This window comes from Palaemon carinicauda, chromosome 3 (assembly GCF_036898095.1).
Source record: "Palaemon carinicauda isolate YSFRI2023 chromosome 3, ASM3689809v2, whole genome shotgun sequence".
NCBI classification, from domain to species: Eukaryota; Metazoa; Arthropoda; class Malacostraca; order Decapoda; family Palaemonidae; genus Palaemon; species Palaemon carinicauda.
In genome coordinates this window covers 29,744,335-29,750,344 of record NC_090727.1, presented here as the reverse complement: position 1 = coordinate 29,750,344, position 6,010 = coordinate 29,744,335, and positions in this window count along the sequence as shown.

The window sequence follows — 6,010 nt, the reverse complement described above, 5'->3', positions numbered from 1 at the left end:
AAGTTGAACTTATCCTGTAAACACTAAAGAGATCGAAAGCTATTGGATATGATGGAATAACTCATGAGATGATACTGGCCGAAAATGAAGTGACTCCCATTGTACTTACAAAATTAATTTGTAGAATGTGGCATGATGAGACAAGGCCTGATGAATGAGAGTTAGTATTGGTGAAAATGACAAAAAGGGAGACCTGACTGATTGCAATAATTATAGTATGTTTATTCAAAAGAGACCGGAGAGAAAGATTAATGGAAAGCTGAGAGGATTTAGAAAAGGTAGAAGTTTCACTGACCAAATTTTCATTTTGAGACATGTTATACAGCAATGCGTAGAATATAGAAAAGCACTTTTCATGGCATAAATAGATTATGAAAAAGCCTTCGGTATTGTGCACCGGCCAATTTTATGGAGAGTCCTGCATTACTATGGGATTACTCTTATATATGTGAATTTGATTAAGTCTGTTCATGAGCATGGCAAGTGCCAGGTAATGTCAATGGTGTCATTTAAAATGAAATTCCAGTCAACAGCGGAGTACTCCAAGAGAATGTGTTGTCACGTATGTTGTATATCCACTTCATGGATTTTTCAATGCATAGAACAGTCGGATATGGCAGGGAAGGATTGCATTGCATTGATTATATGAATTTAGGGGACCTAGATTATGCTGATGATGCTGTTCTTGTTAGCATAACACAACAGGATTTGAAATGCTTGTTTACCAGAAGGCATGAAATATCACAAGAGGTTGGGATGAAGATAAATAGAAGAAAAACGGAAATGATGAGAATGGAGTATGCAATGGAAGAAGAAATATCATTAGATGGAGAAAGGATTAAAAACCTATAATCATTTAAGTATTTAGGAAAACCGAATCAGATAATGGCAGGAAAAGATTAGAGGTCAGCAAGGTTCAAATGATAGAGAAAAGGCACCACTAAATAGAGGTAAAATAGATTCTAATGCTGGATGCATGGCACCTCAAAATAGAGGTAAAAGAGCCTCTAATGCTAGAGGTTAGGCGCCTTGGAATATGAGGAAAAAGAGCTTCCAATGCTAAAAGTAGGGCACATCAAAATAGAGGCCAAGGAGCCTCTAATGCAAGAATTATGGCTCCTCAAAGTGAATGTCAAAGAGCCCCTAATGGAAAAGTATGCAACCTCAAAATGTAGGTTAAAGGCAGAAAGGATGAGAACGGAGTATGCAATGGAAGATGAAATATCATTGGAAGGAGAAAGGAATAATGACCTAAAATCATTTAAGTATTTAGGAACTATGATATCCAATACAGGGTCTTCAGAATTAAAGTTAAGTGAAAGATTGAAAAAAGAAAATCAGACAATGGCTGGGTTAAGTAAACTTTGGAAATCAAATCGTCTGAAATTACACACAGAAAGGTTGAATGGCAGGACAGGATTAGAGGTCAACAAGGTTTAAATGCTAGAGATAGGGCACCACTAAATAAAGGTCAAAGAGGCTCTAATATTGGATGCATGGCACCTCAAAATAGAGGTATAAAAGCCTCTAATGATAGAGGTCAGCCCCCTTGGAATAAGAGGTAAAAGAGCTTCTACTGCTAGAAGTATGGCACATCTAAGTAGAGGACAAGGAGCTTCTAATGCTAGAATTATGGCTCCTCAAAGTAAATATCAAAAGACCTCTATTGGTAAAAGTATAAAACCTCAAAATGTAGGTTACAGATCCTCTAATGCTAGACATAAGACGCATACAAATAGCAGTCAAAGCACCTCGAAATGGAGGTCAAAGAGCCTTTATTGATAGAGGTAAGGAAACTCAAAAGTGATACAAGAACCTCTAATGCTATAGGTAAGGCGCCTCAAAATAGAGGTTAAAGAAACTGTATAACTATACATAAAGCAAATCAAATAGAGGTCAAAGAGCCTCTCATGCTATATGTAAGGAAACTCAAAATAGAGGTCAAAGAGCCTGTAATGCTGGAAATATGGCAATCCAAAGAGATGTCAAAGGACTTTCAATGCTAGATGTATGGCACTTGGAAATGTAGGTCAAAGAGCCTCTAATGCTAAAAGTAAGGTGCCTCATAATGGAAGTCAAAGAACCTCTAGGGCTATAAGTATGGCACCTCAAAAATGAAGTCAAAGAGACTCAAGTGCTAGATGTAAGGCAACTCAAAATAAAGGCCAAAGAGCCTCAAATGCTAGAGGTAAAGCTCGCCAAATAGAGGTTAAAAAACCTCTAATGCTAAAAGTATGGCACCTCAAAATAGAAGCCAAAAAGCCTCAATTGCTATAGGAAAGGCGCTCAAAATAGAGGTCAAACAACCTCTAATGCTAGAAGTATGGCACCTCAGAATAGAGGTCAAAGAACCTCAAACTAGAGGTTAAAGAACCTATAGTGCTAGAAGTATAGCACCTCAGAATAATAGCCTCAAATGGTATAGGTAAGGCACCTAAAAATAAGAGGCCAAAGATCTTCTAGTAGTAGAAGTATGGCACTTCAAAATAGAGGTCAAAGAGCCTTCAATGCTATAGGTTAGGCGCCTGAAAATAGAAGTCAAAAACCCTCTAATACTAGAAGTATGGCACTTCAAAACAGAGGTCAAAGAGCCTTAAATACTACAGGATAGGCGCTTTTAAATAGAGTTCAAAGAACCTCTAATGCTTGAAGTATGGCACCTCAAAATAAAGTTCAAATAGCCTCAAATGCTATAGGCAAGGCACCTCAAAATAGAGGTCAAAGAACCTCTGAAGCTAAAATTATGGTACCCCAGAAATGGAGATTAATGAGCCTCTATGCTAGAGTATAGCCCCTTAAAATAGAAGCTCAAAGATCCTCTAATGCCATACGTAAGGCGCCTCAAAAGGTCCAAGAAACTCTAAAGTTAAAAGTATGGCACTTCAAAAAAGAGGTCAAAAAGCCTCAAATGCTAGAAGTATCACAACTCAAAATAGAGGTCAAAGAACCTATAATGCTAGAAGTATATATATATATATATATATATATATATATATATATATATATATATATATATATATATATATATATATAAAAGAGATTACTATAATAGTTCTTGCACTGGTTTGTTTTCCGAAAAGCTCCATATTCACCTTATGTACAATTTCTGCGAATGTTTATTTTTGGCAACAAATCACGTGGATAAATAAGCTTCCCTTAGAGGAGGAGAAATTCCCATTGAGCGCCATTAAACCTTGATGCCACTGGCCTTCAAAAGACTCCTCCATTTCATATGAAACTCTACAGTCGATCTATTTTAATTCATTTAAAAAGAATGTTTGAAATATAGATGATATTTATTAGTAGCAAAATTTATGAAACCGTATGTAATTCTATAGAAAGGGTAACGCTTGTTTTTTAATAGATCAATTGTGTTACATTAAATTAAGGATATCCCCTATATAATAAAAAGCAAATGTTTGGCTAAACAGTATATGTAAATACATAATATATATATATATATATATATATATATATATATATATATATATATATATATATATATATTGTAAGGGTAAGAAGAAGTAGCCATACCCTGGCGAGAGGAGGGCGCTTAATCCTGTGTGTGCATATGTATCTAAATATTTAGACGTCATTTTTGACGGGTCGCGTACACTAGTATTGATTAACTTAATTCCATCAGGTATTCTTCCATACTGATGGTCATGTGGTCGCGGCAACTTTATTGATAATGGAAAATTAGATTCAACACTATTCCTCCAACCGCTACCACCCCCGCCCCCCTCTTTTTTAATAAAAAACTGAATGAAGAGTTCCCTCGATGAACTCAAGCGAACTATGATTTATCCCTGAATAAATCAAGGTCAGGTAGAAGGCCTCTAATAAATCTTCAGGGATGAGTTGAGTGTTGGGACAGAGGAGGGGAGGTCTGGTGGGAGGTGTCAGTTACCCACAGAAATCCTTTCTGTGATATGGTTCATCTTCTGTTATCAAGATGATTAAAGTACTCTCTCTCTCTCTCTCTCTCTCTCTCTCTCTCTCTCTCTCTCTCTCTCTCTCTCTCTCTCTCTCAGTTCATATGCACACAGAGGTCTACCTAATAACTTACATTCATCTTTCTACTATAATTACTCATGAATAATTGAAGTCCGTTTAATTTGAATTATTTACTTAAAGCCTCACTGAATAATCAATGAAGTGCAAAATAATCATAAAAGAAACTAAGATGGAATAAAGTTTTCATTTGTAATATACTGTATACTTACTGATATAAATCATGAAACAAATTTGATGATATACGAACAAATGGCTTTCAAGCAATTCAAGCAATAGCCTTCTCACACTTGAAGTTTTTTTAATGATTGATTAACTTTTGTTCAGTTGTCTGAATAACTGACATCGAAGGTCATTGACATCGATATCGCTTGTTATGAATTTAAATATGAAAGGAAATTCAATTTAAAACCATAATAGCGAAAGGGTTGAAATAACGCCATGCAGAGGTGATGCTTGTGACAGGTGCAAAGAAAGTAATACAGAACATTTTGGAACATAATGAGAATGAGTTACAAGTGTTTATGTTGTATAATTGCAGAAGACGGCAATGAATCAAGGAAATGGTTGGAAAAGCATAAAAGGTTGCCAAAACTAATTTCTTCACAACCGAATTAAGCGTAAAATTAATATAATAACACTTACACTTTCATTAAGGAAGACAGTTGTTTATGGTGAAAATGATAAAGAAAGTCTTTGTAAAAGACCTAAAACCACTATAACTGTCTTAGGATATGAATACATAACTTTTAGGTTGATACCAAAAATAAAAGATGAAACATCAATCATGAAATCACTATCGAGACGTGTGCAAACAAAATACTCATCAAAATAGTTTTATAATATATTGATATCGCAAATATCTATGCTATTTTCGAATGATGAAATTTTTATCATATTCCAAAACTATTGTGAATTATACATTTATCAAAATATTACATATCTATTAGGCGATTTAATTATTTCTAAATCGGATGACTTTGTATAAGCCTTTTTGTCCCTGAAATCGAAGAGATAATTTGCTTCTGTGGAAGTTGCTCGGAGTAAGAGGAGTAGAAACGAGAAAAGAGAGGAGGAAATCCTAAGTGTTTCGAATATTTATATACAATTTAAATACGCTAATTAAAGAATAAAATCAGTTAGATCAAAGCCACAGAATGAAAGATTAGAAAATGGCTTAATAAGCGAGTTTAAGCATTACACTGCAGCTTCTGCATCTATATGTTTTAAGCGTTGCATTGTAGGCCTATCTTACATTGCAGCTTCTGCATCTATATGTTTTAAGCGTTGAATTGTAGGCCTATATGACATCACAGCTTCTGCTTCTACAGAACATTGCATTGTAGGCCTACCTGACATTACAGTCAGCAAGAACGTTGTTGCTTTTGTGCAGTATTCTAAACTCCAGCATTTATATTCCTCCTGTGTTTCTTTGGTAGCAGCACATATGTGTACAAACGATTACTCAATTTCCCCTGAATCTAGTCTCACAGCTTCTGTTCTCGTGAAGTTGCTTTCCACAAATTAAAATGGCCAGTTTCAAATATTTCAATATTTTAAAAACTTTGAATTAAAATTCATTATATATATAATGTACATATATATATATATATATATATATATATATATATATATATATATATATAATTTGTAACGGATAAGTTCCAAAGAATAGCATCAAACACGGTCTAAAAATATTGTTTTGACTTTAGACAAAGTTACGAACAAACAACAGTTTTAGTGGAATCTTGGAAATTATTTGTGACCGTTCGATGGATATTCTAAGTTGGATATTCAAGTTAAGGAGTGTAAATATTTATAGGCCTAACAAATATGGTGTATTGAAGTTGAGGGTGAAAAGTCTTCTATCTTTAAAGCACATCTCATTGACCCAATGTTCAGATTAAATTTCCGAACCCTGAAAGGTTGACATGATATTGTTCTTGTAGATAACATTTTTCAATCAATTTATACTTATTGCAACGCATCAGGGAAC